The sequence below is a fragment of the Diceros bicornis genome, chromosome 25 (assembly GCF_020826845.1).
Source record: "Diceros bicornis minor isolate mBicDic1 chromosome 25, mDicBic1.mat.cur, whole genome shotgun sequence".
In the NCBI taxonomy this organism is placed as follows: Eukaryota; Metazoa; Chordata; class Mammalia; order Perissodactyla; family Rhinocerotidae; genus Diceros; species Diceros bicornis.
Window position 1 is genome coordinate 15,305,781 of NC_080764.1, and position 23,611 is coordinate 15,329,391.

Sequence of the window (23,611 nt, forward strand, 5' to 3'; positions counted from 1 at the left end):
ACCACTGACTCTTGGCTACGGCCTTTGGCAACTATAACATGAGTCCAGACTAGGGGCTGGGCTCTTAGAACACAATTTTGCTTGGAATAGATGCTCCGAGGGCTGAGAATTGACATGTTTTAAAATTTTGTGGATATTGGGCTAGTGCTGAGAAAATCTTATGAGTACTATTGACGAAATCCTCCCTTGATCTTCAAGCTACTGCTCTATTTATCTCTTTCTTAACAGCAAAACTTCTCAAAACACATGATATAAAGTACCTAGAACAGTACCTGGAACACAGCAAACATATATATGCATTTGTTGTTGGCACTATTATTATTTCCAGGACTTAATCCCCCTGCATCTCTCATCAGGACTTCAACGATGGGTGTCCACATATTACTGGTAATTTTGAGAGCTAGGCAGGTGATCACAGAGAGGTACCAAACAGAAACTCTTTTATACATAGTAGAGTTTGAAAAACTATGAAATTGATCGTTACAGCTCAGTTTGGGGGGATGGAGGGGCCTGGTGAACGGCTCTTGAGAAATATGTGTTGGGATGCATTCAGCTGCAAGTAGCAGATAACACTGACTCAGCAAATCTCAACAGTAAGAAAACTTTAAAATTTCAAATTGCAAGCATCCTGAGGTAAGGTGGCTTCAGAGTTGATGAATTCAAGCGTCAGTGACATTATTAAGAACCCACATTTCTTCTAATTTTCAACTGTACCATGGTATTAGCTTTGTCTTTGGTGAAACCATAGTCACAAGATGGCTGCTGCCATTCCAAACAAACACCAGAAGGTCCAAAGGAAGGAAGGGGCCATCTCTTCCAGTGTTTCCCTTTTTGTCAGTAATAACACCTATCTCCCAAAGTTGCAGCATATTTTCACATCTCATTGGCCTGAACTGCATTAAGTCGTATCTCTACACTAATTTCGAGCAAAGGGAATGTGCCTCAATGGTAGACTTAGACAAATTAGGATTTCCCCCTGGAACTGGGACTTTGCCAGAAAGGATGAAGGGAGAATGGGTTTGGCAGTAGGCACTGCACACCGTCTGTATGGAGGAATTACTGCACAACCAGTGTGTAAGCAGTTTGCAGACTGGTTGCTTTGCTTTAGAGAGTAAGAGTAATCAGGCCTCCTGGGATCACTTTCAGTGGAAGGGTACACAGAGTAGCCTAGGATTGTTTCATAAATAAATATTTAACAAAGAGCTGGTGTTCTGGGCTGGGGGTGATAAGGGAACAGTCTCGGAAACACTGCCTCAGGCTATTTCCTGCTGGGCATGCGTTTACAGCCACTGACCAAAAACTTTCGGTGGACAATGGATACTCCAAACTTCCCTTAAGACCCCCTGGCTGGGAGAGTCAGTTACACTACAAATTTAGAGAGGTTGGACAGCGTGATATTGTGATTTATAAAAAGAAATGTGTATTTGGTCTTGGTTCTGTTCCCGGCACAGAGCTGCTAAAGCCCTTGGAATTTCCTAAGTGGTAAGAGAGAGAAAAAGTGTCTTTTGTTACATTAATGAGGTGACTTTGGACCCCACCTGAGGGTGGGGGCTGGTTGCCAAGAGAACTAACCACATGATTAGAGGGTTGGAACTTTCCAGGAAAGGGAGAGGGGCTGGAGGTTGAATCTATAGCCAATGGCCAATGATTTCATCAGTCATGCCAGTGCAATGAAGCCTCCATAAGAACCCACAAGGCCTGGGTTCAGAGAGCTTCCACGGGGACGAACACGCAGAGGTGCTGGAAGAGTGACGTGCCTGGAGAGAGCACGGAAGCTCCACACCCTTCCCATATATCTTGCCCAGGGCAACTCTTCCATCTAGCCTTCCCTGAGTTATAGCCTCTTATAATAAACCGGTGCTCTAGCAAGTAAAATGTTTCTCTGAGTTCTGTGAGCCACTCTAGCAAATTAATTGAACCTGAGGAGGAGGTCATGGGAACTTTTGATTTATAGTCAGTCGGAAGCACAGATGACAACCTGAACTTGTGACTGGAGTCTGAAGTCAAGAGGGGTAGTCTTGTAGGACTGAGCCCTTAACCTGTGGAATCTGATGCTGTCTCCAGGTAGACAGTCTCAGAATTGAGTTGAATTGAATTCTTGGGCCCCCTGCCACCAAGAATTGGAATTGGGTCCTGGAACCCAGAAGAGACAGTAAAATGTTTAGGTCTTTCATGAAAATACACACCGAACAAATGAAACCACCACAACAGTAAGAGCCCCACTTTTCTTCTCCCTAATTGACTCCTGGGGAAATGAAGTAGGAAGAGGTTACATGGAAAGGAGACAGGGAAATAGTGAAGGCATTCCTGAGATGCACGAAGAGCTAGAAGAGAGAATTGTAGAATTAGAGACTCACCACTGAAAGTCTGCACTATGCCTTTAAAAAACCCTGCATTGTACAACAGTTTCACGTCTGTTGGCAGCTAGACTATGGTTTTTTTAAGCACTTATCACCACATTAGGCACTTGGCTCAACAGTGGTTTTTCCATGATGATCACTAAAGTTCTTAAGTCAGGTTGTTGTTCACATAATTTAAGTAATATCTCCCCCTTAAACAATGATTTTTTTGTACTTTCAGACCAATCACAACTCTTCTGAGTTAATTTTCATAAATTAACTAATTAACTAAGCAAACATCCTTAACATAGAAAATAAAATGTAATGTGATCTTAAAAAAATATTATTGCTCTTTAAAGTCTTAATCAAAAGGATTTTTAAATTTTTAAGAAGAATTTCTGGATGTTAGAGCTGAAGGTAAATCAGTTTACACCATTCAGCCAAAAATCTGTATCAAAATATCCATATCACTAGTGATTTCTGGATAGTCCTGAAACCTCAGGTTTCACTAGAAAGAATGACCATTCAATTTTGTTAATATCACAAATGGACAGAAAGGAGCAAGAAAGTTTCTAGATAACTAGAATGATTAAGTAGATCGAGGGACTATTCCAGAACAGACTAAAAATAATTGTACTTAATAGAAAGAGGCTTAGAGCACTTTTGATATTAGATAAAATCATAAAGGTTGTTAAGTAAAACAACAGTCACTACCATTTATTGGTCATCTCTTAGGTGCCAAGCATTGTGCCATGAGAACTTCTACTAGGCAGGATTTGGGTTGCAAACCACAGAAACCAGTTCTGGTTAAGTTGAGCAGAAAATGACATTCTGAAGGAAATAAGGTGGTGTACCGTGTAATTGAGAATGCTGGTGAACTTCATACTAAAAACTGGCAGGGAATAGGGGGCCTAGGGAGCTGAGACCACAGGCAAGGACACTTCAGAAGGAGTGTGATTAGAACAATTGAACATCTCAACAATCGCATCTGCCTCCCCTGGATTCTGCAGCTTCTAACTGGTCAGCCTGATCAAGTGGCCATGTGTTAGCTTCCAGAGAGAGGGAACATCTGCTCCTATCAGTTTCCTTATTGGGGGTGGGGCTGTAGCCTACCAAGGCCCTTACAAGAGAGAATTTCACCATAGTAGGAAGGGAATTCAGGTCCTGGGCAGCCAAAAAAATAAGTAAATAAAATAAAATAAAAAATAAATATAAATAAAATTAAAAAAATAAAAGTTCCCTGAAGTCTATCCCTTGGAGCACCCAATAGCTCCATAACCCTTTTTCCTACAGGAAAAAAAAAAAAAGACCATTCTCCACTAACATAATATCAGTTCAACTATCCTTTATACAACTGAGAATGGGCTATGAATGGTCTGCTCAAAGCCCTGTTCTTGGTAGGACTGTTCTCCTGCACCATCCTACAAGACCACTGGAGACAATCCTACCACAGTGGGACAATCCTGGCTTATGCACAAAGTGCAGACCCACAGTCTGCCAAAGTCAAATTGTTTCCTCCTGTGTCATTGGAAAATCCCATGACTTCATAGATGTGGCATGAGATAAGAGCAGCAAAGTAAAAGGAGTAAGTATACTTGAAGTTAGGGCAAAGCGTTAATGTAATTTCTCTGTGCCTTCAAGACCATTTGGGGGCCAGTGTTTGCGTACATGTGTGTCCACCAACCAAGCCATCAATTAGAACTAATCTCAGTTGTTTGAGCTAACACACTGAATTCAGAGTCTCCAGCATGTAAACCCATATCAAAATTATTTTGTGACAGATCCTTTTCCACCAAAGCTTAAGTTTTTAATTGGACTCTCAGCTCAAGGAATAATGGGATATGAACATTTATAGGTATGGAGTCCATGCATAGAATTAGCTTTTTCTTCAAAGATAATGCCCTTAGGCAAGGGAGTTACCTTCAAGCAAGAGAAAAACAGCCTCATCAAACATGGGGAGGGAGGGCTGCTTTTCCTGTGGTTCAATGGGAGAATTACTGAGGATTAGGAGTTCCCAGTGCTCTAAATTCTCCCACATATCCCCCATTCCAACTCTTGAGGGCCTGCTATTTTCTTAATAATAACCTAGTTCATACAAAAGACATTTGTTGATGCTGCGAATTCAACAGACATTGCTTTGGCAATCTACAAGATTAAAGCATGCTTTTGGTTTTCAGCTGCAATAGATAAGAGATTATTTAACTATAGTCATTGAAAGTCCCTGGTTTCTGAGTTTTGAGCCAAAATTTTAGATTTGAGGATGTCATTCTATTTCTTTACATTATTACCCATAATGCATGAATTCCTCATATTCTTATAAATACAAAATATGACATGTTCATACAATAATGGTTAAAATTTTCTTTCTGGCCCTTTTCTTTTCTACGTTGTAAGCTTTAAGCTTCTCAACCTATTTTTCCCCCTTCACTGCTAACTGATATCGTTTCATTGCTTAGCTTGAAGCTGCAGGCTGTGAGTGCCACCACAGTGGCACCGTCCTGGCTTAGGCACAAAGTGCAGACTCCCGGTAAGCCGATCTCAAATTGTTTCCTCCTCTCTAATTGGAAAATCCCATGACTTCATACCTGTGAGAGAAGAGGAGCAAAGTAAAAGAAGTAAGTATACTTGGAATTTGGGCAAAGTGTTAATATAATTTCTTTGTACCTTCAAGATCATTCTAACCTCTGATGAAAGAAATCTCAAGAAAAATAAGGAGATAAATGTTCACTTCTTTGCTTCGGCTGTAGAAAAGCAGATTTGATTTTGCACGATGATGCTGTACATACAAATGAAATTGGGGGCCAACTTGCTTTAACTATATTCAGTTAGTTTTAGTTGTCTGTTTGCAAAAGTAGTTAGATAATGCATTACTAACAGCCACCCTATAGATAATATCTCTGACGCCTGGGTCACCATGAGGTTCTTTTTCTTTTTGCTGAAGAAGATTCACCCTGAACTAACATCTGTTGCCAATCTTCCTCTTTTTTTGTATGTGAGCCACTGCCACAGCATGGCCACTGACAGACGAGTGGTGTAGGTCCGCACCTGGGAACTGAACCTGGACTGCTGAAGCGGAGTGTGCCAAACTTAATCACTAGGCCACCGGGGCTGGCCCAGGTGCTTGAGTTTTTCAGGAACTGAGAGTCGACTCCTTGTCCAGTTCAGGCTGGTTAAGACCACCTATTCATCAACTGGACCTGCACAGATGTCCGATAAGTGACCTTTTGACATCAAGAGGCTAAAAACTCCACCCTTGGATCATGCTAACACCGCCATTTTGTGAACACTCATCCTACGAAGAGCCATGAATCTTGATTACACCTGTGCAGCTCATCAATTACCTCACTTTTCCTTACCTCCAATCATCTAGTCCCACTTCAGACCACCTCACCCCTTTATCCCATAAACATTGCTAAGTCCCCATTTTTGGGGTGGTGGATTTGAGATTCGTTCTCCCACCTTCTCACTTGGCTGCCTTGTGATTAAACCCTTTCTCTTTGCAAACTCATCATCTTGGTGATTGGCATAATCATGTGGCGGGCGAAATGAACCTGGTTCAGTAACACAAATATATTTTCTTACCAAAGGAGTCTTTAAAACACTCAGACTTGAGATGGTTTCAGCAGCCTGGGTAAGCTACCTTTCATCTCTAAAGAAGCTGCAATAGGCTTTGTTATTTTAATTATTTGTTGTTTGAATATAATACAGAGAGTGGCATCCTCACTTTTAGGAAGGCTACAAACACTTGTGAAGTTTCTTTGACAAACCAGAAGACTTTTGTTGGCACTTCCCTGTTTATGCTACATGCATGGAGGTTAAAATAAATAAATAAATAAAACTTTGGACTCCGTTGGAGTTCTTATTTAAACAAAGTATCCCAGACTATTTCAACAACAGCCTGTTATTGACTGTTCTATGGTAGAGAACACTGACCACAAGCGCCTTCAATGAGCGCTGCATTTGAGGCGCTCCAATGCATTGACTTAATTAACTGTATAGCTACTTGTGATACTGTGATTTATAATAAGAAATATGTATGTGGTCTTTGTCCCTGTTTCTGGCACAGAGCTCCTAAAACCCTTGGAATTTCCTTAGGGATGAGAGAGATTAAAAAATTTGTCTTTTGTTACGTTAATTAGGTGACTTTTGGACCCCACCAAAGAACGGGGAGGGGAAAAGAGCTGGAGGGTGAATCAATTGCCAATAGCCAATGATTTAGCTACTCATGCCTGTGTAATGAAGCCTCCAAAAATACCCAAAAGGATGGGATCTGGAGAGCTTCCAGGTGGGTGAACTCATGGAGGTGCTGGGAGAGTGGTGACCCTGGAGAGGGCATGGAAGCTCCACGTCCTTTTCCCATATCTTGCCCTGTGCATCTCTTCCATCTGGCCGTTCCTGAATTATATCCTTTCATAATAAACCGGTGATCTAGTAAGTAAAATTCTCTTGAGTTCTGTGAGCTGCTTGCTCTAGCAAATTAATCAAACTCAAGGAAAGAGGAGGTCATGGGAACCTCTGATTTATAGCCAGTTGGTCAGAAGTACAGGTAACAACCTGGAAGTGGAACTAGCCTCTGAAGGGAGGGGCCGTCTTATAGGACTAAACCCTTAACCTGTGGAATCTGATGCTGTCTCTGGGTAGACAGTGTCAGAATTGAGTTGAATTGTTGGACACCAGCTGGTGTCAGAGTCTTGCTTGGTGGTGTGGGGGGACCCCCCCCCACAACACCCCCACATGTTGGAATTGAATGCAGGAACCTAAAAGACTACCACATACCTTAATCTTCCAGATTCTCGCAGCCCCAATAGTCCAGAAACAATTACAGATTATTCCCCTTTCCCTAATGGTTTACCATTTCCCACAACCTACTCACTAGTACCAATTTCTGTACCAAGGAGTGTTGCAAGCATCAGATAGAAAAATATTTTATGGGAAAGTTATTGCATAGGTCATAGAATTAATGGAAGGGATGGAAAAGCAGGCGCAGAACAAATGCAGAAATTAAAGGAAGCTAAGAAGGCAAAAAAACCATAATCAAGGCCATGCTTCAGAAAGAGTCTGGTTAGGATGCCACTGTGGGTACTGTCATCCCCGGAAAGCCACTGCTGCCGCCCCAGATTTTCAGCTCTACCATGGCCACCAGGAACAACCTCCAATTGACCTGGCTGTCTGCTCTGCTCTCTCAGATAGCAAAGTCCTTGATGGGGACACTTGATTGGCTCAGTCTAGGTCATGTGCTCAAGCCTTAGCTGCCAGGGAATACGGAGAGGAAATATCTGCCCTGTAATAGATATTTGGATACAGCAGTCCCCCCTTATCTGCTGGGGATACATTCCAAAACCCCCCATGGACGCCTGAAACCCCGGTTAGTACTGAACCCTATATACACTATGTTTTTTCCTACACGTACATACCTATGATAAAGTTTAATTTATAAATTGGGCACAGTAAGAGACTGACAACAATAACTAACAATAAAATAGAATGATTATAACAATATACCGCAATAAAAGTTATGTGAATGTGGTCTCTCTCTCTCAAAATATCTTATTGTGGGCTGGCCCCGTGGCTTAGTGGTTAAGTGCGCGCGCTCCGCTACTGGCGGCCCGGGTTCAGATCCCGGGCGCAGCACTGAGGTACCGCTTCTCCGGCCATGCTGAGGCCGCGTCCCACATACAGCACCTAGAAGGATGTGCAACTATGACATACAACTATCTACTGGGGCTTTGGGGAAAAAAAAAGGAGGACGATTGGCAATAGATGTTAGCTCAGAGCTGGTCTTCCTCAGCAAAAAGAGGAGGATTGGCATGGATGTTAGCTCAGGGCTGATCTTCCTCACACACACAAAAAAAATCTTATTGTACTGTAATCACCCTTCTTCTTCCTGTGATGATCTGAGATGACACAATGCCTCCAGTGATGAGACGAAGTGAGGTGAATGTAGGCATTGTGACCTAGTATTATTTTCAGATTGGGTTGACCATGGGTAACTGAAACTGCAGGAAGCGAAACGGTGGATAAGGGGGGACTACCGTATTTGTCTGTTTTCTGGTTGCCTGGTACATTTTGATCACCTTGTAATCTCTGGGTAATCCACCTCCCTCACCCACAGGTCCCGTCTTCCCAAGGTAGACATCCAAAAATCATTTTTCCAGGTTCCTTTCCAGCCTTGGCCCAGACATGTGACCTCAGATCCACCCATCAGCAGGGGACAATACGGGGGAACAGGTTCTACGTGGAGCATCCATTTTGTGAGGTTGCTGGTTGCAAGCTCAAGTTCCCTGTGCAGAGGTGGCATCTGAGCTGTGGCAAAAAGTCCAGTTCCTAACAGGAGAGCAAGCCCTAGTGTCTAGCACTCGGTGGCAGCACGGCAGTCTCCTCATGGGACAGCACGGTTCTGGGTGTTGTTCCTAATCTCTTGAGGCCATTTCTTCAGCCCTCCCAATAATCTGTACATTATCCCTCTCTGCTTAGTCATCCAGAATCACTTTGTGTGGATCACAATCAAGATCTTGGCTGATAATGTATCCGTCTTCAACATCCACATCGAAGTTGGGACCCTCCTCCTACCAAGACCCGAATAATGGGGATTGCCCCCAAATAGGAGTGCTATTCTGACCCCGGAGAGCAAAAAAGACACATTAATACTATGACATACTCTCACATACATTGTCTCCAACACTCACAATGATCCCTAAATTTACTATTACTATCCTCATTTTAGAAATGAAATAAATCAAGTCTCAAAGAGATAAAGCAACTTGCAGGAAGTCACACAGGCAAGTATGTGGCAGAGCTGCACCTAAACCCATCAAGTTCTGATTCCTAGCGAGCATTCTAAGCCCGATCTTTCTAACTCCTAACTCTTTGTTATTTTCCACTATGACACACGTTTCTTTAACAGAAAGTAAAAACACAACACGACACAAACCCAAAAGCCACCATCAACAACAAACCCTCTCCTCCAGGGAAAGCACAATATTCCTACTAGTAAAATTTGAGAATTTTCTAAAAAGGGGCATTCTATAGTAAGATTCTGGAGAGTGACAATGTCCTCACCAAGAGTTTCACAGCAAACACAGAGGTGGGATTCGTTGGGCTTGTTCTTGAGGCAATACAGCGTCATATCTAAGAACACAGGGTTGGAAGCCACACACACCTGACTTTGAACTCTGCCTCTGCCACTCAAGCTGTGACTCCCTGGGCATGTCCCTTAACCTCTCTGAGCTGCATCTTAGTCATGAGAGCAATGGGGATAATAATAAATCCATTCCCTTTGCCATGAGGGTTGAAAGATAAAATGCATTTAAAGCACTTAGGGAGCACAGTGTCTGATATACAATAAATGCTCAACAAAGATAGGCTATTATTATCCTTGTGTGACCTTTGAAAAAAGCTAAGGCATTCCAGAGAAGCAAGTCAGCTAAGGGTTCTGAGGGAGACTACAGTGATGCAGTGGAAGCCTCATGTTTGTCCAACTTGCTCCTGAACCTCCCTACCAGAGTGAATCAAGGCTTCAGTTTTGTTTTATTTTTTCCCCTGGGAGATAATAACATCCACCCTCCCTAATTCACAGAGTCATTAAGTGGACACAATAAGATAATGTATGTGCAAAAAAAGCACTGGGAAAAAAAGTTAAGTGCCATAAAGTTGCAAGGTATTGTTGTCCCTGTGGCCATTATTGTTTTTGGAAAGATTTTACCCTGGGAAATAATGACTTGCCCTTGAAAGCCCTTTAAGTATGTAAGTTCTAAACATGTGACAAAAAAAAGTTTAAGGGATTTAAATTAGTCTGGCAAAAGGAAGACTGAACAGAGCTATCTGATTATTTTTTGTACCTTGAATATTGCCTCCACAGGGAGAGTTGTGACCAAATTGTCTGGTTTCTTCTAAGGTCTAAACAATAGGAAATTGGTTTCAAATGCAACTAGGAGAGATTAGGTTAACTTTAAGAAACACCTCCAGAGATTTTATTGGGAGATTTAAAGATGTCATATGTAAATGCTGTCTGTGTAACAGTTGGGGCTTTCCAGTATGAGGAGCCCATGTAGATGCTTTGGACAAAAAAAGAGCCAGTGGTTGATAAAATAAGATCATGGCTTTTATTCCAAATATAAGGGGGGATGGGGACTGAGTTCTTCAAAACGGGAGCTCAGCGCCAAAGCCAGAGTTACTGGAAGACCATCCCATTCCCACTGGGAGGGAGATGGAAGGGGCTGGGGTGAGAGAGACTATCACAATCCAATTCAATTTAGAGTCAAAGAAGAATTCACAGTTTTCAAATAATCTCCCTGCTTAGGATAGGGTCTTCCCAGAACACAGTTTAAGAATAGGCTACATCCCGGGGTTAAGTAGGTCTTCCAGCAAGGACTAGAGAAACGGAGAGGTAAGGGGACCAGGTAGTCCATCACAAAAGGTAAAGCTGGGTTTCTCCGAATCTCCTTAACAGAGGCAAAACTGAAAGACAAACAGAGTGATCAAATATTGTTGGAGAAAGTCCGAGAACTGAGCTGACTTGGATCGGCATTAACTCATGCTAAGTTCAAGGGACCACAGTGCTACTTGGCAATCCATTTATTCATCTCTTGTTGATTGCCCTAAATGCCCTCAACAGCTGTTCGTGTTCTATTTTTCTCTTCAGGACTCTCCCTCCTACTCACTAAGCTCCAGCTACACAGACCCTCTTTTAGACCCTCAAACATGCCATGGTCTCATTGCAGAACTATCAATGAGTTATGCCTCATTGCTTTGCACATGCTGTTCCTTCTACCCGGAATACTCACTTGTTGCCTGAATTACTCCAACTTCAGATCTCAGCCTACATGTCCCTTCCTTGGAAAGACCATCCTGAACTCTAACTTTCGTCCTTTTCCTATAGTACCTCCTTCATTTCCGTTGTAGCATTTCCTTCACTAACAATTATGTATATACTTGTGTGTGTTTGCTTACTGTTTGTCTCTCCAACTAGATCCTCCATAAGAGAAGGAACATGCCTGTTCTGTTCACTTTGGCACCAGTCTAGAAAAGGAGGCCCTCAAAAAATTCTAGTGGAACACATGAATGTTAAAATAAACTCTCATGTCTCCAGTGGAGACATTTTCCACCAGCTTTCAGCATGTATCTTACCTACGTTGGGCAGGAAAGTGTTAATTAATTACCACATTAGTCTCAATGGGAGGGTGAATCTAAAGCAACAATTTGGTGAGGGTAATCTGGCTGGCTTTGGTTTGGCTACTCTGACCACTAAATATGTCTTCTTATGCTGGGGTGAAGTGGACAATTTTCCCCAAGAGAAGAAGCAGCATCTGAATTCCCCACTCTCATTCAACCACAGCTTGCTTCCATTGGGAAGTTGGAGTACATATTTCTCACTAAAATTACAGCACGAAGCCAATCCTTCAGAATGTGATCCTCATAAACAAAGGCCCTATAACCAGGCACAAGAAAATGATAAGCTGTGATCTTCTCCCTCATGGGCATGAAATTGCTTTGGCCGGTCACACATTGCCTTTCACAACATCTTATAACACAATAACATGGAAAAGTGGGCCTGTCAACTGAGTTGTTATTTCTATCAACTACACAGCTACTGGTGGGGATGGAGAAGCTCACAGTCCTAGGTCACCTTTATTGGGCCAATAGAAGCAGCAGAAGCTTGAGATTCATAGATAGACCTTTCCACATAACTTCCACCACATGCCTCTGTTTGAGAAACACTAGGTGTCGCCTAACCAGAATCTGAAAGGTGTGGTTCTCACAGGTAAGGCAGTATAGGGAAGCACAGTGAAAGGAAGAACTGGGAATTGTAGTTCTGCACACTCCTCTTGTTCAGAGTATCAGAGAACCAGGCAGCAGGGAAAGAGAAGATTCATCCCCAGCTCAGCAAGCCACACGTGACATGAGTTGGTCAGGGAAGGGACACTGGGCCAGGAGCTATTTGTGCATATCAATCTCTGTCCAGCTGTAGATCTGGAAAACAGTTCAAAACTACCACCCTGAGAATTGAGCTAAGGGAAATCCATTACCAGTGTATTGATACACACTGGGTGTAGAGGGATTTGTTCTTATTTGAGGATAAATGAGCAGGAAACAACAACCATACGAAGCCAACATAAAACACTGCAAACAAGGGAGAGGGAAGAACATCCTAAAGATGTAAGGAAAGAGGAATTTTCTCAAAATGATTCACTCTAGGAAATAAAGTAATACTTCAGAATCCACTTGAAATCAATAAAACTGGAGCAGAAAGGCCAAGATGTCAAGACAAAGAAAATGAAATTAAAAGGGAGACAGGTGACATAAATAAGAATGGTAAGGAGAACAAAAAATGAAATATAAGTGGAAAAATTAAAATCTACAATGAACCAGTAAAGAGCAGAACTGAACACATGGAAATGATGTAGATCAGTGCTAGGTACAAACCAAGGTAGCCCTCTCGGAAGGTATATATAAATGATTACATGTTAAAACAATGAGTTGGTGAATGACGTCTATATTAGATGACACATATAGACAAAAAATATAGGGAACTAACCTGCATCTTTACCTACTCCCTCCCCGTTAGTCAGGGTTGTGAACAATCTAAAAAGCCCCTGCATCTTTGTTCTAGTGGCTCAGAGATGCACCTTCAAATTCATCTCTTAGTCTTTGTTAGGATCTCCTTATTTTTTTCTAGTGCTCACACTTTCCAGAGGCAATATGGCATAGTGGTTAAGAGCACAGGCTCTAGAAATGAACTGCTTGTTTTTGGAATCCAGTCCTACTATTAGTAACCATGTAACCTTTGGTAAGCTATCTGACTTTTTGTCCTTGTTACCTCATCTGTAAACTGCCCAGGATGATGATAATAGTAACTACCTCATCGAGTTTACTATGATTAAATGAGCTAATGCGTGAAAGCATTCTGAACAGTACCTAGTGGATTGCAAATCCATGGGAAATCATGATTCAAATCTTTTGCATCATCCCTCGTTTCTTCCTCTCTCCTCCAGGGTTGATGCTTCATTTCAGTGAAAACTTTGGGTTTCCTCTTGGATCTACTCTCTGGAGCCCATGGACCTCTTGGGTTCTCCCCAAACCCAAGTCTGGGGTTAGTATCCCAAGTCTGCTTGTAGGAGAATCAAACCAGAATTATAGATATTTTTGGAAAGGAATTCGAATAAATAAAATACAAGGAAGCATAAGTTAGTAAGAAATATGTTCAGATTTACTTTGTGGAGGTAACTTGGTTAGCATTTAGGAATGAAGAAAGACTAGCATTAGGAAGCTGAAGATAGTAAGGTGGGTTTTGCAATATTCTAAGTGAGAGATAAAGGTCTGAGCTAAGGCAGTAATAGTTTGGATGAAGGAGAGGGAATGGATTTCAAGGATATTTTGAGGGTAAGATTGACAGGGATTAGTGACTGAGGAAGAATGGTAGATGAAGTCAATGAAAAGTTAAGCATTTAACCCATCACCTGTTAATGGTTTTTTTTCCTCCATCCACTTGGCTGTGAGCCACTAAAAGAACAAGAGCTGTCTTTATTTTTATTAAAATGCTCAATGGTCAGCATAGTAACTGACACAAAGTAGGGATTCAGATACTATTTGTTAAATCATTCCAGACCCAACTTAGCTTTCCAGTCTCTGATCCCTTAAATAAATAGGTCACCGTAACCAATCACACTTCCTATTTAACACCTTTGTTGTTTCTCAAAGCTTGAAACTCCTTCCCTTTACATAGGGTCAAATGTCGCCAAACCGTCACAGTCCATCAAGAACCTCCTGCTTTTAGAAGTCTTCCAAAAACCAGACGAACCATGCTAACGTCTCTCTTCCAGATTCATAGCACTGCTTATCTTTACAGCATATTTCAAGAATACTCAATGACAACTCTTTGTATATATCTAATTTTCGCAAAGTCATTTAACTCTTCAAAGTAAATGCTTTGTCTTCTGAATTGGATTTAGAGATTCTCAAGTATAGGAACCATATCCATATTTCCTTCAGTTCACCTTCCCCACTACTCCCACTCCATCAAATGCATAGCACGGTAGTAACGTGTGAATAGTAGCGACCTACTAAACCATAGACCACACGATTATAAACACCCAGGTTATATTTTTTATCTTCTTAAGCAAGCAATTTTTAAAAATATTATTTAAGATGAGAAATCCCTGACTTTCTAGCAGAACCGTGTATAACACTGCCACTGGCTTCCACGCATGTCCTAATTTCCCATGAGAGAGGAGCCCAATTTGAGGCTTGGGTTTGGGAGTTTGACCGGGACACAATGAGTTGCCCCAACCACACAGAGGTCATCAACCCAAATCTCCTCGTTCTGTGACCACAGCATACTCGAGTCCAAACATACAGAAATAAAAGCCAAAGGTCCAATTGCCATGATGGAAAAAGGAGCTGTTACAGGAACTTTGAGTCATCAGCAACTCTCAAGTCAGGTTCTTGCCAGAATGTAGATCTGCAAAGGTCACAGCAAAGGTTCTGGAGGCAGAATCCAGCCCCCATGACAGAGATACTGGCAGAAACTACAGGGTAGGGTGAGGATGGTAAAGGACCAATGAAGCATGCTGGTCTCAGAATTGACTCAGACTCAGGAGGGGATTGGAATGTTAAATAGATCCTCCGGTGAAAGAAAGTTGTAGTTGGGCAGACCAACCATGAGTGATGGGTATTAGATGGAGTGTGGGAATTGCGGGTTAATGCTCATAGGGCATCTGGATCTCTGTTCACACCAAGCATAAAATAGCAAATAATTTCCAAACCGAATTTCACTCTCGGGAGGAGAGGGAGCTCCTTGTACCCTTCCAGGATCGGCTGTCATAGCCTCCAGGAATAGGGGGGAAGAGAATTGCTGAGTCAGAGTCTTTGAGCAGTAGGTCTTTTTATCTATATTGGTTAGGATGTTTTGGATGCAAGTAAGAGAAACTCCAACTAGAACTTACACAGTGGGTGGATTTATTGGCTCATGTAAATAAGGAATTCACAATTAGGATAAGTTTCAGGGTTGGTCCTATTCTGTGACTCAATGGCATCACCAAGGGTCCTAGAACAGGCACTATTAGTTTGTACCCAAGAGCCACTTCCTTTCCTTCTTCTTTGCTAACAAACCCCATCAATGTTCCATCTCCAGAGGTGAATCATGAGTAGCCTGTCAATCCTAAGGGGGAAATCTAGTAAAAGAGAAAATGCTTTCTGCCTGCCTTTTTCTTTCTGCTTTGGATGCGTGTTTGAGAATATGATGTTTGGAGCTACCACAGTCATTTTGTGACCATGAGGCAACACAAAGCCAAAATGTAGAGGATGGCAGAGATGCAGACTAGATAGAAAGATCTTTGGTCCATGATGAAAGCATTGAGCTGCTGCACCAAACCTGCACTTGCCTACCTTGAGATGTCTCATTATGTGAGATTATTATTTAAGGTCCTATTAGCTGAGTATTCTATTACTTGCAGCTCAAAGCAATCCCAACTGATACAGGTTGGGTTTTCTGTCTCTCTGTGCTCTGCTATTCTCAGTGTCAGTTTTATCTTTGTGGCAGCAAAATGGCTGTAGCAGTACTAAGCTTTGTATCCATAGATCATATGGTCCAGAGTCCTGAGAGTCACTTTGATTGGACCACCCAAGGTAATGTATTCAGCTTTGCACCAGTGATGGTCGTCAGGGATATGGGATGCATTGATTAGCTTAGACTATACAAGCTCTTCTCCTGGAACTGGAGATAGGTCAGGTTCAAAATAAAATCTGGATTCTATTAGTAAATGCTGTCAGTGCGTTGCTCATAGCCCTAGACCCACCTTGGAGATCACCTCCACCTTTGATGGACACTTTCCACATACACTCAAGGTTTCCTACCTTAAGCACCTGTAACTCTGCTGTGGGTATTCTCTGGCCATAGGAGTATGGTAGAAATCCTAGGAACTGACCAATTCCCAGGAGCAAGGCTCAATGAATAAAGGCAGTTGGTGGATAAATACTCCTCTAGATTTCCTGACCCTTAGTGGGACAATTCTGAGTTATGTTCTATACTTGCACTGTCCAATACAGTAGCCAATAACCTTGTGTGGCTATTTACATTTAAATCAATTAACATTATATAAAATAAAAAATTCAGTTCCTAAGTCACACTAGTCTCATTTCAAGTACACAATAGTCACATGTGACTAGTGGCTACCATACTGGAGAGCACACATATATGACATTTCCATCACATGGAAGTTTTTTCAAACAACACTATTCTACTCAGTCTCTCAGAGGGTCCTTATCAGAACTGAGCACCCACTGATCACTCATTACTTCACCCCTTCTTAGCCTCCCCCCTTTCCTATTTCCTTTCCTCACAGCCTCACTGTGCTTCCTGGAATCACCTTCCAAATAAGCTTCTTGCCCCCAAATCTGTGTCTCAGGGGTTACTTCTTGGGGAACCCTACTAGCACTATACTCTTAGGAAGAGGAAAGGGAAGGTAGGATGGTGTTAACTACTGACAAATGTCCTCTACATCCTGGCTGCTCAAAGTGTGGTCCATGGATAGGAATGGGTTAGAAAAGCAGAATCTCAGGCCCCATCTCAGGCCTACTGAATCAGCATCTGCATTTTAACAAGATTCTCAGGTGATCTATATACACACCGAAGTTTGAGATGCCCTGTTCTGTGGGTCCCTTAAATAGAGAGGGGGAAAAAAGCAGGAACTGATAAAATATACCCAGACAACTATGACTGCCGTTTAAACAGGGTTGTTTTTTTTTTGCCTAAAATCTCCAAAAGGCATATACCATCACCTTTTATTTCAGGACCTTAATGCCTTTACCTATGTTCGAATATTTTTTTCATTTTTGTTTTGAGGGTCTTGGGGTCCACTAGGTTGCGGTCCCCTCTTCTTCAATGGGGGCCAGGATCTCAGCAGAAAAGCTTGCTCTGACTTTTACACTCACCTCTTTAACACTGTTTTTTCCTTCCTGTCTCCAGAGGGCCTGTGGGTCCCCAGTTAAGCATTTTATCATATGGTGATCAGGGAGCTATACACCTGACAAGGTTTTACTCTGACGGACTGGACTTTCACAGCCAGTGAGTGAATAAACCCTCTCTCCTCAAGACAATGGGATTCTCCATCTAGAGCCAAATTTGTTCTAATTAGCTGGCTCTGAGGTTTGCAGTGGCGAGTCTTCCGGAAGTTAATAACGCTATTTTGAGAATACCTGTATCTTGCCTCCCTAATGGACATGATAATGGGAACATAACTATTTTTCATTCCACTAAGAAAGCCTTTATCCCTATTCCCTGTCTCATGTCTTAATTCTCGACGTGCTTTGTTTTTAGTTAAATTATGCTCAAATCACACTTCCATTGTGTTAATTTGGTGGCTTTTGCAATGTTCTTTAATTCTTTAGCTAGCAAGTGGCTTCTTCTGTGCTGAGAGCTGATGGAGGCATTTTGTTTTGCTCAGGGACGTCTTTTGATTATTGGCCTGAATGACAGAGCAACGTTTCCTGCCCGGCCCTTAAATTTTCATGCGAAATGTGTCTGGATAGAACATCCTTTTTCAGATATTTCACCAGCACCGGTTGAAGGATAATTAGGCTTCCCTATATCTGTGCCACCTGAGTACTGTTTGAGTCTTGCCCCTCATAAAGGATATCTTAACCTTATTTGCTGGTAAGATGTGGGAAAGATATTATGTGACCGCTAATGATCTTGAAGCCCTGAAAATCTGATTGCTAGATACTGAAGTCCACAAAAAATTGGGGGTAACCATGTCTGATCAGGCCTGATATTCAGTTTTTTGACAAATACAACATTACTTGTTAAAATATTGAAATCCTTCCATGCTGGCTGGTTAAGTGTCCCCTGCAGTAAGCTCCCCTCCCCCTCCCGCACTCCAACTATACCCTGCCTCACTACCCCGGCTGTCACTGCCCTCCCCCAGGAACCATCCCTTCCTCCCACTACCATTTCACCAGAACCCAGCACTAAAGAATTAATACTTGGCCTACCAGGGGTCTCCAGGACTCTGTTCTGGTGCTAGTGTCCCTAAGGTTAGCTTGACTTCCCATAAGTTGGCTGGTGGGTGCCCTACTGTATAGGTTGTTACATATTTTTCCTATCACCTCTATGAGAATTCATTCATTTTGCTACCTAGTGTGTGAAGAATGCTTAAAACATTCAGAAAGCAGCCCTAAAATCTTAGGAAGGATGTTCTCTTTGTAATAGTAATAACAACTGGGTTGACTCGACCTTCATCTGGATGAGTGCAATATTCCTTTTTTGTTGTATTTTTTGGAGGCAAGACAAGAGCAGGGAAACTGAATTCTTGATTCATGAATCAAAATGGGACCCTGGTCTTTTAAAATATAAAGCTAGATTTGCTTCCAGAGTTTGCACCATGCTCTTAATTTGTTTTTAGATTCATGTGCCATGAGGTACACAGAAAATGAAACCCGGAATAGCGGAGGTGAGAGCAGCTTTTCCGGGTTAGTCTTTGAGATGCCTTTAGGGCCCCCTAGTGGCTGTTTTAAGACAGGTTTCTTAGGATGAGGTCTCCTTGACCCTGATTTAAAAAAAAAGAGACCTTTCTGTATCTTTTCTGTGACAGGTACAATAACCGTGTGGAGAAAAATAGATAACAGTTGGTTTAGAGGGCTCAATATTTTTTCACTTCTCAGTTCTTAGCAAAAGCAGTGCAGATTCTGTAGAAATAACAGATACATCGCCTCACATATTTTATTCTGCATTCCTCATACTATATTATGCCATAGCTGAAATCCTTTTAAGACATTTCTATCCCGGTTTGTGTCAAAGAGCTATAATTCATAGGTAAGTACATCCTACCTTAGGTTTTTCATATATGTATATCCATCCCATTGATGGTGCAAAGGAATTCTTTAAATGTGGGGCTTGGGTAGGGCTTGACATAACTAATAGAAGGGATCAGTTTTGGAATATTTCAGGCTGACAACATTTCTATTATTTAGAGCATTAGATATGCCATGGACTTTAACACACTGCAACACTGAATTGATAGAGCAAAGCTTTTACACAGTTCAGATGCTTATTGACTGATGCAAGTAATTGTCGTGAAATCTCCCAATAATGAAATGTCTTCAGTGTACTTACTGACCAGAGTGATTATTGCTCCCTCTCCTGCTATGGTCATATTTTTCTTTCTAAAATCCAATCTAAAGAATGCACTACACTTGGGTAATTATAATGAAGATGTTTCTTTTCCACATGCTTACCTTTTAGTTTCTGATGTTATTCCATTATTTCTCCTTTGCTTGTAAATTTCAGGTATTCCTTCCCTTCCTCGTCACGTTACCCTTATTAATATGCTAATATATTGTAATAATGCACTTCACACGACTAATGAAGTGAAGCAAAGCAATGAATAAAAAGAAAGCCCAAATTCTTGCTTTAACTTTACCCGGTTCGGGGGAGGGGTGTGGGGTAAGAGAGGAGGAAGAGAGTAGGAAGGAAGGACAGTCGGCCCGCAAAAATAAAAATGATCCCCTTGTTTTCAGCGCGTTCTAGAACAGAGCTACACGTCAGAGGAAGAGCGGAGCAGCTTTCGAGCTAAAAGGCTTGGCATTAAACTTTGACACTTTAGTGGTCTTTAGGATATTAGATAATATTTTATGATATAATGTTCTCCGATACGGCATCAAAACCAGATGCGATCTCCCATCCCTGCAAACGTGCAGGGTGAGACTCATCCCCGCAGAGATAGAGAGCGGGACCCCAGCCTCGCAGTGAACTTATCCCGAAGCTCCACAGCAAACGTGTTTTACTTTTTCGCCGGGGACGCTGCTGTGCAACCGCTACCTTCTTTTCGCATTCTCCTCGGCTCGGTCTGCCACCGAGATTAGGTAAACAGCGCTCCAGAGCTGGGGAAGGGCCGGGGGTGGTGGAAGGGGCGCACGAGCGGGGCGAGGGTCATTGATTAAAGAGCTGGAGGGAAGGGAGTAGATGGGGGAAGGGTCCCGGCTGGGTCGATCTAAGGCCGAGAGCCGGGTTACCTAGGCTGGAGCCAGGTCCTGAGCGCAGCGAGGGGCCGAACCTCCGAATCTCTTGGGCCCCGCCTGACCTCTGGGGAGTATGGTCAGCGTGGCAGCCCGAGAGCGGCGTCCTTTTCTTACGCACCCCCCTCCTCCCCTCCCCACCCTTGCACTTGATTTCTGCTTTTGCATCCTTCCCATACCCCTTCCAAGAGCTAGGATGGTCTTCGCGCCGCTGCTTCTGAGCCCCAGGGCTACGAAAGGCGTGCGGAGGCAAGGCAGAGACCCGGAGGCCCTCCCGGCTGGGGCAAGGTGGGGACCCGGGTGGAAGGGGACCCCAGAAGCCCTGGGACCGAGCTGAGGAAAAACCCGGGAGCTGGATCGCGCGCCGGAGCTCCGGTCTCCCAGTCAGAGTTGTCTCTCTCTCTGTGTCCTTTCTCTCCTGGCTCTCTGCTTTCTCCTCTGGGTTTTCTCTCCAGGCCTCCTCCTTCCATCCACTCTCACGCCCCCTCCCCCTTTGCTCTGCCAGTTGCACCCACTCCTTCTGTATCTTGAGAGGACTCTCGGCGCCCCACTCTCGTCTTTAGGACTAGGAGGCTGGAAGTCCCTTCAGGGGGATGGGGTTCTTGTGCCAGGAAGGAAAGAGCAAGAATGAAATCGGAACGGGGAGGGGGCGTGTGTGCGTGCACGGAGGGTGTGTGTGTGGAGGGGCAAAGAAATGCAGTTTCCCCGAAAGAATAAGGATTCTTGGATACACAGCCCAAAATGATGCTTTCAAAGCCCTTCAACGTGGCTCCTCGCATCCTCAGGCCGCCCCATACGCTGCCCACCTTCGAGAGAAGCGGCCACCCGAGCGGAAGGTGGAGGCGGGGAAACTTCCTACTTCCCACGACGGCTGTTTTGTACAAGGGGGAGTGGACGGGCTGCACGGCCCTGCGAGCCTGCAAGCGTCTCTAGGGTGGCAGCTGCGGACCCGCTTCCTTCCCCCCCCTTTCCGCGAGGCTCGCCAAGCACGAGGAGGCCGGGAGCGCCCCGGGTGGGGGGAGAAGGGCGGGGAGCTCCCAGCTTGCACCCTTTCATCCCGACCCGGGCCGGGATCCCGGCTCCGGGTGTTGCTTCCGCCTGCGCGCGACAGAGCTGAAGAAGTGCCTGGGCGGAGCCTCGGGGGGCGGAGCCCGGGCGGGGGCGGGCTCTCTGTCCGCGCGGCTGCGGCGCCTGCCATTGGCCGGCCGCGCCGTCACGGGGTGGGGGCGGGCGCAGGCCCCGCCCCCGCTCGGAGCCGGGCCCGGCTCGCGGTCCCCCCCAGCTGCACAGACATGACACAGACACACAGTCACTGCAGCTGCTGAGAGAGCCCGGCGCTCAGGGCACGCGGCGGCGGGGCCAGCCCGGAGCCCGGACCCCAGCGCCCGCCCGCCCCCACGCCGGCCCCCGCGCGGTGGCCCCCGCCTGGCCGGGCGCGGGAGGCGGGGATCGCGCGCCGGCTCCGGCCAGCGGCGCCCGGCTGCCGGCGGCGGCTGCAGCGGCCGCCCGGCTCCGAGAGCCGGGCGCTCGGGGAAGCCGGCGCGCCTCGGAGGCGGCGGCGGCCGAGGCCGGCGAGCGCTCCCGGCGGCAGCGGGGCCGCCCGCCTAGGATCCCCGCACCCACCGCGCTGCGCCCCGCCTCCGCTCCGGTGACCTTCCCGGGGTGCCTCCCCCGGCCCCGCGCCCCCGGCCCCGCGCCCCAGGCCGGGGCGAGGCCCTCTCCAGCGCCTCCTTCCTGCGGAGCCGCGGGCGGGCGGGCGGCGCAGGCCCGGGGGGAGGGGGCGCCGCGGCCGGCTGCAGCCCCCCCGCGGCCGCGCTCGGCAGCCAGCCCGGCCGGACTCCTGCGCAGGAGCCTCGGCGCCCGGAGCTGGGGGCGCGGCCGCGCTCGCCTCGCCGGGCCGCGTGCGGGCAGGCCCTGCCCTGAAGGGGCGAAGCGGCGGGGAGCGCGGGAGGTGGAGCCGGCCCCGGAGGCCGCCCCGCGTCTCTCCCCAGCGCCTCCTCGGTGGACCCAACCCGAAGCGGACCCAGGCCCCTGCCCATGCGGGGCGCCCCGCGCTCGGAAGAGTCCCCGGGGCAGAGAGCAGCTCCAGGCAGCGTCGTCGGAGGGAGAGGAAGAAGGGACAGTGCCCAGCTTGGGCGGCCCGGACCCTCCCCGCAGCGTTCGGAGCAGGGGGCCGCCCCGAAGTCTGCGCTTGGCACCGCCGCTTGGACTAGGGCAGCGCCTGCTGGGACCAGGACCCGGACCCCCTGCGTCTCGTAGGCGGCGCCGCCGCCGCACCACCCAGCTCTCCCGCGGTCTCCCTCTGCCTGGCGGCAGTCACGGCCAAGGTAAGAGCCCCGGGGGTGAGAGAGAGCCGCCGCGGGGGCGCCCTGGTGAGCGGCGCTGGACAAGTTCTCCGAACCTGTAGCTGGTACCCCCTCTACTTGGGATGCTGGCGGAGAGGGAGGGAGTGAGGGCACATCCTCTGCTGCCTGGGCCGGGAGCTCTGGAGAGGCAAGAGGTGGAAGTCCCCGAGTCTCTGATGTCCCCAGGACCGGTCTCAGGGTCTGTCTCGCACCTAGGCACATAGGCTGCTAACAGGGAGTGAGCAAGGAGTTTCCGGTTAACACCAGGAGGTGCTGTGTCCACACCCCTCCTCCTCCCCTCACAGCTTGTTATCTGTGAGCACCTGTGCTTTGGGGACCTGCTGTGTTGGGCGCTGTCTTTCTTGGGCGATCCCCACCTGCCTTTCCTAGTGTGATGCTGTGAAGAACTTTTCTTTGCTTGTTGCAGAGAGGCGAGGCCGATTTAGGGGTGAGAAGCCACAGCTTGTGAATCCCTCTATAGGACAGAGTGGTTGGGTGGCGGCGCTATCTGTAGAGAGGAAACTCCCCCGGAGTGTCAGTCTTATAAGACAAAGCTGCTTGTGGTGAGTGATCACTGTATAGCGATCCAGACATTCTCGTGAATGTCAGTGTTTCTGAAGGGTGGAGTGACGGACTCCAAAGTTTGTGCATCCTGAAGTTATTTTGTTCATTGTCTTATTACCATCTTGTCAATTTTCCTCTTAAGGAACCTCAGCCCTACCAGCCTGTCCTTGCCTGTTTGAAATTTATTAAACGTATGAGCTTTCCCTGGAACAATCTGAGTTTAAATGGGTCACTTTGGAGGGAACAGATTGTCTCTCCTACATTGAATCCACCCCCCGGGTGACCCTGATTAATGGGGATGGATTTTTTTTCGTCCCTCAGCTGATGTACCTCGGTTGAGCAGGTTGCTGCTGA

General features: G+C 45.7%; 1 protein-coding gene across 4 annotated transcripts in view; it reads left to right on the top strand.

Annotated features, from left to right (window-relative positions):
• Nucleotides 1-22,196: 22,196 nt before the first annotated feature.
• The window catches only part of LARGE1 (LARGE xylosyl- and glucuronyltransferase 1), a 535,223-nt gene continuing 533,808 nt past the window's right edge, over nucleotides 22,197-23,611 (top strand). For all 4 annotated transcript variants that reach the window (XM_058568473.1, XM_058568475.1, XM_058568472.1 and 1 more), the window contains exon 1: nucleotides 22,197-22,675. The gene's annotated coding sequence lies outside the window, so the exon portion shown is untranslated. The remainder of the gene's footprint in view (nucleotides 22,676-23,611) is intronic.